The sequence below is a fragment of the Cuculus canorus genome, chromosome 15 (assembly GCF_017976375.1).
Source record: "Cuculus canorus isolate bCucCan1 chromosome 15, bCucCan1.pri, whole genome shotgun sequence".
Lineage (NCBI taxonomy): Eukaryota > Metazoa > Chordata > Aves > Cuculiformes > Cuculidae > Cuculus > Cuculus canorus.
Window position 1 is genome coordinate 1525826 of NC_071415.1, and position 10020 is coordinate 1535845.

The 10020-nt window shown below is 56.9% G+C and overlaps 1 protein-coding gene across 1 annotated transcript in view; it reads left to right on the forward strand.

The window, feature by feature from the left end:
• DNAAF8 (dynein axonemal assembly factor 8) overlaps positions 1–3055 on the forward strand; it is a 100813-nt gene extending 97758 nt beyond the window's left edge. Inside the window, exon 33 of the mRNA XM_054080871.1 lies at positions 57–3055. The gene's annotated coding sequence lies outside the window, so the exon portion shown is untranslated. The remainder of the gene's footprint in view (positions 1–56) is intronic.
• Positions 3056–10020: the final 6965 nt, after the last annotated feature.

The window sequence follows — 10020 nt, forward strand, 5'->3', positions numbered from 1 at the left end:
AAACTCTGGAAGTAAAGTAAATAGAGACGGGGGTTTTGCTGTTGTCTGTCTCTCAGGTTCCAGATCTCTTATGGAGAGACTCCATTTTCTGCTCCTGCTGTGCTCTTTGAACCAAAGACAAAGCTGCAGTAAATAAAATGGAAATACTGTGAGGGAAGGTTGGATCCCTGGAGAGTTCAGAACACCAGGCAGAGCTGTTGAGTAAGATTAAAAACTGGACAGCTTCATGTTCACTTGTCTCTGCTCCAGCAGCCCTGGCCCCAGCTCGCTGCGTTCCCCTGGGCACGCAACCCTGCCGCCTCCTCCTCCAGCAGCCACTGATCACAGCGCAATTCCTCCTTGGCCGCGTCCTTTCTGTTAGCTCTCTGGCAAGTAAGTGGGTGTTAATACAAGGTCCTCAGTCTTCCTGGGACCCACTGGGCAAATCCAGCTCCTTTGGGGAAGACTTTTCTCGGCATGGTAGGTCTCCCGTTTCTATTTGCCCTGCTAAGGCAAAGACTTAGACACGTGCCTGCATCCAGTTTCAGACATCATGAATGTAGCAAGAACAGCCCCAGTGCGCTCTCTAAGTGGTATTAAGGCAGAGTAGCAGGCTGACCAGCCCACCTCGGGGTGCTTCTGGCAGAGTGAACCCCCTTCTGTCCACAGCCTTTCTCTCTGTGAGAGCTTGGTGCAAGTCCTCCTCCTCCCCAGCCATTACCTCACACGAACTCTAAGAACATAACACCTCTCAGATCTCTATCCCCTTTCAGACTGCTCTGAAAGTGTCCAATGAGTCCAAAAGCTGTTAGAGGTCTGGCCCTGCAGCTCTGCTTCCAGCTAAGGACAGCCCTGCCTTGGTCTGTCCCTGTCTCTAAGGTATCTTGAAACAGCAGCAAGAGCTTGTTGTGTGACTGGAGACACGGAGAGGGGACTTGCCCCAACCTCACGTGGCGCTTTGGTGTTAGAACCTGGGATTACCCTCCAAATCTCTGCTGCTGTTTTGCCTTTGGGCTTTATGGTGGGACCAAACATCTCTGGGAATGCGTGCCCGCCAGGGAAGCAGGCAGCTGCCCCGGTCCCCAGGGAGATCCAGGTCCTGAGAGTCAGGGAGACAGAAAAGCCTGCTCTGCTCCTGCAGCTAAGTAGGCCACTTCCTGCACTCCAGGCGCATTTCTGTCATGCTTGTAAGCCATGTATGCCTTTGAAACAAATGAAAATTAAAAGGATCCACCCCCAGCACTCGGGGAATTTGATCTGAAAACAGGAGCACGTTGGAATAAAGCGCAGCCAGATAGCAGCTGAAAGACAGGGCCTGCAGAGCTACGTGCAAGAAAGGGGCACGCGGGGCCAGCAGCAGCCCTGCACCAGCCAGGCAGTGGCACGCGGGCCACCAGCACAGTGTCCAACTCGCCTGGGCCCTCCGACCTGGGAAAAGTGGGATCACGGGGAGCTGGGTAGCGAGAGGTGATGAGCTGGTGGCTGGCAGCTGCCAGCCTGGGGAGGTGACATTGCATTCGGACAATCCTGGCCCTGTCGGGGCTTGCCAGCAGGCAGGAGCTTTCCGAGTGTCGCAGCAGAAATTGAGACTACCGCTCTTAAATAGCTATGGAAAGAAACAGGACCTGGTATGAAAAGCATCCTGTACCACATCCCCTTCCGGACAGCCCCGTTCCTGAGGCTGGTTCTTTGTGAGCTTCCATCCAAGCCACACGCAGAGACCTGTGCCTCAGTTTCCCCTGTGTGAAGCGGAGGGAACAGCTCTGCCGCATCCCCAGATATGCCGGCAACGTCAGAATATGGGGCAGCACCCAGATATTCTTAAGCGAGAAGCTGCTGCTGTGTCTTCGCTTCCTATTTTAAAGCCCAGCTAATTAGTCTCAGCGTAACAAACCAGCACGCCCTGCACAGAGCAAGGGAAAGAATCATCCTCTGATATTTCCAAAATGCCAGGATGCCATAAATAACCTCTCCAGCCTTTCCTGCCAGAGCACCCCACTCCTCTCTGGAAAGCTGACAACGAGGAGCTCCACGGACCCTGCAGAAATCAATCCCACCACCAGCTCCGGCAAAGGGAGCTACGGCTCACACGCTGCATCCCGCCAGCCAGGATTAGCTAATCAGAACTGAGGAGCAAATTAATGATTGCCAGAACTAGGAGAAAGGCAGATTTGATCCGAGATTGCCAGCTTTGCAGCTGGCTCCTACTTGCAAACAATTCATTTAGATTATGAAAGCAAGAAATTGAGTACAAAACCCCCTAGATTGTTTAATTCCTTGAGAAAGAAAAGAAAAGAAATGGAATTTAGATTAAAAATTATGCAGAATAGTATTAATTCCCCACCCTTTTGTGCCTCCCCTCTTGCTGGAAAACCAGAGCTAATCAGAGTTTAGCATTGTTCTGCTGCCAGTGTCAGGGCTGCCTCAATGGAGGAGAGAGAAAATACAGGAGGTGGCATTTTGTGTTAACTCCTTAGGGGCCTGCAATAAGAAAGATGGGAAAGCCTCCTGTTTTCCTGGCTTATTCCGGCTCAATCATCACCTCCCTTCCATAGGCAAGTGCCTGGGGGTGCAGAGCAGCTCCTCACCCTGCGCAGAGCCCTGGGATGTGGGCACGCTGGGGTTATTTGTGTGCGAATTGCTCGTTAGCTCTCGTGTGAGCCCATGGAGCCAACTGGTGTCCCGAGGGATGCAGAGGTGCTGGGTGCTCTTCCCTATCGTGGGCGCAGGCAACAGTGAGCTGCACTCACGTCATGACTTTCCAGCTCACCGTGTTCCCCTTTGTGCCAAGGATAGATTTAATTATCTGTTAGGGCTGGGAATCGCTACCTGCCTGCCACCAGCAGCAGGAGACGCTGCTATGGAGCCGGATGAGCTATCGGCAGTGCCAGGCAAGGTGCGCGCACATGATGGTGTTATTCATCGGTGGAAGAGCTGAACCAGCAGCCCATCCGCTTTCCAGCTCTGCTCTGCCGGGAGCAGCTCACCCCCATGGGGCAGGCACCGGTGGGGCCCATCTCCGGGTGGCTCTGGCTCTGGGTTGGTGCCCCATTGCTGCACGGAGAGGGGGTGACAGCTCTTTGAGCCACCACTGCAGACCCAGCAGCTGCTCATGGGTTTTGCAACATGGCCACACCGACTCTTGCACACAAACTCCACAATAAAACTCTTCACCTCAGAGTAAACTTGTGGGTATTCCACGTTGCTGTCCCCATCGACCTTACTGCTGCTGTGTTAACCAGAGGTGAAAACAGGTGACACCTCTAATGAAATCATAGAATCACAGCATGGTTTGAGCTGGAAGACACTTCAAAGCCCACCCAGTCCCACCTCCTGCCATGGGCAGGGACACCTCCCACTGGATCAGGGGCTCCAAGCCCCATCCAACCTGGCCTTGAACCCCTCCAGGGATGGGGCAGCCACCACTGCTCTGGGCAACCTGGGCCAGGGCCTCCCCACCCTCACAGCAAAACATTTCTTCCTAAAATATCATCTCAATGTCCCCTCTTTCAACTTCAAACCGTTCCCCTCCTCCTGCCCCTGCACTCCCTGATCCAGAGCTTTCCTGGAGCCCCTTTCGGTACTGGAAGCTGCTCTAACGTCTCCCCACAGCCTTCTCTTCTCCAGGCTGAACAACCCCAACTCTCTCAGCCTGTCCTCAGATGGGAGGTGCTCCAGTCCTCGCATCACCCCCTTAATGCCAGTGTGTGGATTTGATTTAGGCGAGAATTGTTCTTTTTCTTTTTACCCTTAACATTTACATTCACCCCAAAAACCTGTTCTGGCTCCTGAACCCTGCTGAGCACCAGGGATGTCTCACATCACTGCCCAGACCTGCCAGCCAATGGGATGTTCTGCCCGCCCCGTGAACTGCACAGGCACAGCTAGACGTTGGGCACTGGTTTTCATCTCAGGAGGCCCACGGCTGGCTCGGGAAGCAGGAGGAGCTGATGGACCTGCTGGAGCTGTCTGTGATCAACCACCCTCATCGGACCGGATGACCTTGGCCCACACAGTTCCCATGCTCATAACCATTCGCCTTGGTTGAGCTGACATAGCCATAAGCAGCTCTCTCTTGGCTGAGAGCCACCACTGTTGGTTCTCCAGCTGTCTCTGCATCTAGAGAGCTTGCTGGACCACCACACATGAGACCTGGCCATGCTAGAGAGCTGGAAATATTCAGGCTTTAGAAAGGCCAGCATCCTGGATGAGGACATGGCAGCGGTGGTGGCTGGTCCTGCCGGGGAAAGCGTGTACCTCCCCCATCATCTTCCCGGGGCGGGATCAGGACACAGGCTCCAGTCCCAGCTCTGTCCCAGCAGGTGGGCAGTGGCCTCTCTCCATTCCTTGATTTCCATCTTCCTGGGGCGCCATCTCCCAGGCCTGACGCAGCGGGAGCTGCTGATTAATTGGTTCTTGGCAATTCCCCATTGACAGGGGCTGGAGGAGCACAAAGGGTGGTTTGTCTGCAAGGCTGCGGGCTTTGATAAAGCGGGGCTGGGGATGACTCAGATGTGGGTAATTAAACCAGTTGGAACAGCGGATGGCGCAGGCAGAGACACCAGCCCGGTGCACGAGGAGCTCGGTGAACTGGGTCATGCAGGAGAGGCACCGGCAGCGCCTCGTGCAGGCTCACCTGGCCCCAGTGTGGCCACGACCCACCAGCAACACCACTGCCATCCCAAATTGCAGCTGGATTTGCTCCATTAAAGCCGGGCAGAGCCGGGCAGAGGCTCTGTCTGGACAGTTTCACACAGTGCAGGGTTAACTGGGGGCTGCTGGTGCTGCAGGTGCTCCTGGAGACCTCAGCAGAGGGGCTGTAGAATGGATGGGTTGGTCTCCAACCATCCATCCATCCATCCAGCCAGCCAGCCAGCCAGCCATCCTTCCTTCCTTCTCTCCTCGCTCCCAGCATCTAAACCTAGGTGCTTCAGAAGAAGGCCCACTGGACTCTTCCTCTCCTTGGCTATAAGATCTGGGGCAGGCTGAGATTGGCCTGGGGTATGTAAGCCCTCAGGGAGAACCTGGGACCTTGTGCTCGTGGGCATCTGCTGGGTTCCAGGCCCCTGTCCCTATCTCAAGGCTGTGCTCAAGGTTGTTTTGCCAGGTGGATGGATGGGTCTGGAGGTTACCTCTTATGCTGACCCCTAGAGCCCTCCTACTTGATAACCTGTGTGATGTTTGCCATTTTCCAGCCTTCGGGAACCTCCTGAGATCCCATGACCTTTGGGAGATGATAGGCTCTTGTCTCTAGCAAGATCACCAAGGTTCCACTGCTGATCAGGATCCTTGGGTGGCTCCTGTGGACCTGCAGGTGACCGATCTGCCCAAGACCTTCCTCCACTGTGGGTGATGCTCCACGTTTGCCCCTCTGCATGCTGTGGTAGACCCTGTTATGCTCCTGGTGCTCATCTGATAGTGGAGATGTCAGTGCTGCTGTGTCCTGGTGACGTTTCTGGGGCTGAAACCTGGAAGACCTCCTCAGCTGACTTAGAGAGGGGGGCAGGAGGGAGTAGGGCAGGAGGGAGTAGGGCAGGGTGCGGTGGCTGAAGGTTATTTCTCCGCTGGCAGCCACTGCATGCGGGATGCCTTCGGCTTCTGCTACACAGCTGCAGGCCCTCACACAGGGGTGAAGCTCCTAATGCCAGACGGATGGGCTTCCATGCTCTGAGCATGGACTTTGGGTGGGGGACTTGTCCTTTCCAGAGCTCTAACAGAAGCTCCTGAGCTGTTTGTGGCTGTGCGCTGGGATGCTGACACCCTATCAGGGGAAACCAACCAGTGAGTGTCTCCTGGAGAGCCACGGAGCAGCTGTTCAGACCTGCAGATCTGGTCTGCAGTGGGCTGGGCTCGCTCTGTGGTGGAGCAGAGGAGGCTTTACCATGACCAAGTGGCTCCCAAGAACACCTGTGGGTTGTTTCCAGTCAAAAACTGGGTAATGACTCAGAGCTGGATGCTTCATGCTCTCGGACTGCTGTGCTTGTTGTGCTGGTTCCAGGCTCTGACCCCATGCCTGTCCTGCAAGATCCAGCATCCCTCAGGAAGCCTGGAAGCCAGCTGAGATGCCTTCCAGTTCCTGACCTTGCAAACAGAGAGAGAATCCTGGTCTGCTTCAGCCAGGTGGAGCTGATGGGAGCCACGGTGCCCCTGGGCGCTGCAGCGCTGCTCCTCTCCCCAAAGGGAGGCACCCACGGACCTGAACGTACTGAGCGCTGGTGCTACCATGCAAATTAAAGATGACACAGAAGCTCCTGACCACCGAACTACCCCACCTTCTGGATATCTGCTGTCGACTTCTCAAACATCTATAGACTGCGTTCTGATGCCCAACCTCCTGAGTCTCTTGGCCAACGCATCTGGCAGCCTCCAGAACTGAGGTCCACTTGGACTCAAAGCCAGGCGAATGTCCCAGGTGTCCTGTGGGCCAGCCACGTACCCTGGGTCACCTCATCAAGAAAGGCTCCTGAGGGCAGGTGGGACTGAGGAGCTCTGCAGAGCAGGACACCACGGTGCCGCGTTGGACAAGGCTTTGAAAGCAGACCTCGCCCTTGGGCTGGGGCTCCTCACAAACCAGGCTGGGTGAGGGTCGGTCCTTTGGCTGCGGGGGTGTCGCAGGCTGGAGCCCAGCAGAAGCTGAGGGAGCTGGATCTTCTTCAGTCCAGAGAAGAGGAAGGTGAGGGATCGGTGCTTGGCATCGTGCAATGTTGGGAGCAGATAGGGAGGTGCAAAGATGAGGGACGAAGTGGTGGGTGCAGCTCCAGCAGGGGAAGTGCTGATGGGCACCAGGAGAAGCTGATCAGGAGGAGGGTGGTTTTGCCCCGGGAGAGGGACCTGAGGCCAGCTTCACTGTTTGCCCTGCTCCGAGCCCCTGCTCCGTGACGGATGCTCTTCCGTGGCGGTGGCTGTGCCTCATAAACCAGCCTTGCTTCTTTGCAGTGTCCTGGCCCAGCTCCAGCCCCAGGAGCACAAGAGGGACCACAGTTCCTCTGCCTGCCCTCAGGCCCGTGCAGGGGGGGCGATGCTGGTAACCCACCCCTTCTAAAGCAGCCGAGGGAAAAGGCAGGCTCCCTGTATCCTAGAGTTTCTTTCCGGCATAGTGTCTTCAGGGCTACAAGGTGGTTAACATCGACTTTAAGCACGTCCCAGACATGTTCTGGATGCCTTTAAGCCCCTGAGGTGTTACGGATGGCTTACAAGTTGGGCTCCATTAGCAGTTGATTCACTGTTTATTAAAGCCACTATTAATCTGGTATTAATGCTCTTCAAATGAGACCTCTCTGGAGGTGCAGCAGCCTTGGAGATGAGGAGCTTAGCTCCTCCCGAGCCCGGTGCCACTGATGTCGGCGAGGGTTTAGCTCATCAAGCTGAGAACCCAGGTCTTGCGAGGCTGCTGAGAGCCGGAGCCACCCGGGATGCTCCTGGAATTAGTGTGGGGTACACCAGTTCCTGAGAGCTGAGGTGATGGGGGGAGCAGGGTCTGAGATCTGGGGGCCCACTGCGCCCCCTGTGTCCCCACGGAGGACAGGAGAGGTTTGGGGACAGCCTGGGGACATTGTGCCTACAGAGGAATGTTCTGCCAGCCAGGACGCAGTGAAGCTGGGTTCAGTTCTGTTCAACATCTGTATCAATGATCTGGATGAAAGGATCGAGGGCTCCCTCAGGGAGTTTGCAGATGACACCGAACTGGGTGGGAGCACTGCTGTGCTGGAGGCAGGAAGGCTCTGCAGATGGATCTGGGCAGGCTGGATCCATGGGCTGAGGCCAATCGATGGGGTTCAACAAAGCCAAGTGCCGGGTCCTGCACTTGGGACACAACAGCCCCGAGCAGCTCCAGGCTTGGAGAAGAGCGGCTGGAAAGCTGCCGGGCAGAAAAGGCCCTGGGGGTGCTGGGTGACAGCAGCTGAAGGTGAGCCAGCGGTGGCCCAGGTGGGCGAGAAGGCCACCAGCATCCTGGCTGGGATCAGCCATGGGGTGGCCAGCAGGAGCAGGGCAGGGATCGTCCCCTGCACTCGGCGCTGGGGAGGCTGCACCTCGAATCCTGGGTCAGTTTTGGGCCCTTCACTCCAAGAAAGACCTTGAGGGGCTGGAGCGCATCCAGAGAAGGGAACAGAGCTGGGGAAGGGTCTGGAGAACAGGGGTTGTGGGAGCGGCTGAGGGCCCTGGGGCTGTTTAGCCTGGAGAAGAGGAGGCTGAGGGGAGACCTCATCGCTCTCTGCAGCTCCTGGAAAGGAGGTTGGAGTGAGGTGGGTGCTGGGCTCTGCTCCTGAGGAACAAGCAATGGGATGAGAGGAAATGGCTTCAAGTTGAGCCAGGGGAGGTTTAGATTGGATATCAGGGAAAATTCCTTCACAGAAATGGTTCTCGGGCCCTGGCAGAGGCTGCCCAGGGCAGTGGTGGAGTCCCCATCCCTGGAGGGGTTTAACAGATGGGCAGACGAGGTGCTCCGGGACCTGGTTCAGTAGTGGACAGGGATGGTTGGATTCGATGTTCTCAAAGGTCTTTTCCAACCAAAGCATTCCACGGTTCTCAGCTGGAGCAGGCAGGGGCTCCGGCGGGGAGGTGTGCCCGCAGCGGGTGAGCTGTGCTTTGGCTCCGTTCTGGCCCGCGCTGCCCGGCTGCAGAGGGGCTCGGAATGGGCAGATCCGTGTGCGATAACCAAAAGCCTCATCTGCCACTGCTATTAACAGCCCTGGGGCTTTCCTTGGGTTGTGAAGGAAGGTCTGAATTAGGAGGAGTGTGGACCGGCACCCAGGAGCCAGCGGAAACAGAGCCTCACGCTTGGCCGAGGACTCAGGGTGCTGCTCACCTCGAGCTGCCTGTGCGGGCATCCTGAGCCGTGTCCGGGGCAGCCAAGGTGGCGGTGGGGATGGCAAAGCTCTCCTGTCCTTGCCAAGCTGGGATGCTGCAGTTGTCATGGTAACGCAGGAGGCCTGCCGAGCCGGAGCCCGTAACCCAGCCGTTTGGGGGGTGTGGAGCGCTTGGGGTGCTTCCATCCCCTCCCATGGGCCCTGGCGCCTCCCCGCACCCCAAAATCCTCATCTCCCCCTCCTCCCACGGCTGACAAGACGACCCTGGCAAAAAACAGAGGTTTTCCATGGGAAGAGACGCCTTTGGGAGGAAAAAAACGCCTTGGAACCCATTGCAGGGAGCATGCAGCCGATTTGGAGATGCTGGCAGCCTCCTGCTCTCCCCTGCCCTGCGCCCGCAGCCTCCCGCCGGCTGACGCTGGAGCAAAGGCAGGCGGCACACAGCCGTGTTTGGCCCAGAGCTGCTCCCCGTGGGATGCTCGTGGGGCCATTTCCACCGAGCAGAGACCTGGGAGGTGGGATGGGGATGGATTGAGGATGGGGGCACAGCCAGCTCTGCTCTCCCTTTGTCTGAAGGTGACTGGATCTGTCACAAAGGTCACCTCTCCCTGTCTGCCACCAGCGCTGCTGAACCATCGCACGGCGCTGGGTTTGTTTCCCACCTCTGGACAGCTTTGCTGCCCTCAGCTTTGATTGACACCTGTCTGTCATCCCCCTGGCAGCTGGAAGAAGAGAAACTGGAGGGGCCCTGTGGAAAAGACAGGCAGGGGTCGAGCCCGAGCTACATCCCCTCCATGTGTGGCTCTGCAGCTGCTGGGAAGGACATTAGGACACCCTAAAGCCAAACTCGCTCTCGGCGGCGTCCTGGAGCAGTGGCTGGTGCTCTCGCTCGGGGGTCCTCAAGCTCAGGCATTGGGCAGCGCACGAGTCACGTTTCCTCCCATCTCAGCTCAGTGCTGTTGCTATTTGTGGAAACTCTTGGATCATCATTGAATTCTCTCACCACACTGGGCTTGCGTCCCCCCAACACCGGGGGACCACAGGCAGCGCAGCCCCCACGCTCCCATCCCCACTCGGGATGCGCAGGAATGCCTGCGAGGGGCAGATCCTGCAGGGAGCTGACACAGCATCTTGGTGGCAAAATATTTCCTTTTAAAGGGCTTGTTTGGAGTTGGGGGTTGGTTTTCTTTGTGATGCCGACTTGGCATTGATCATTTGTGCTCCAAACAAGTGG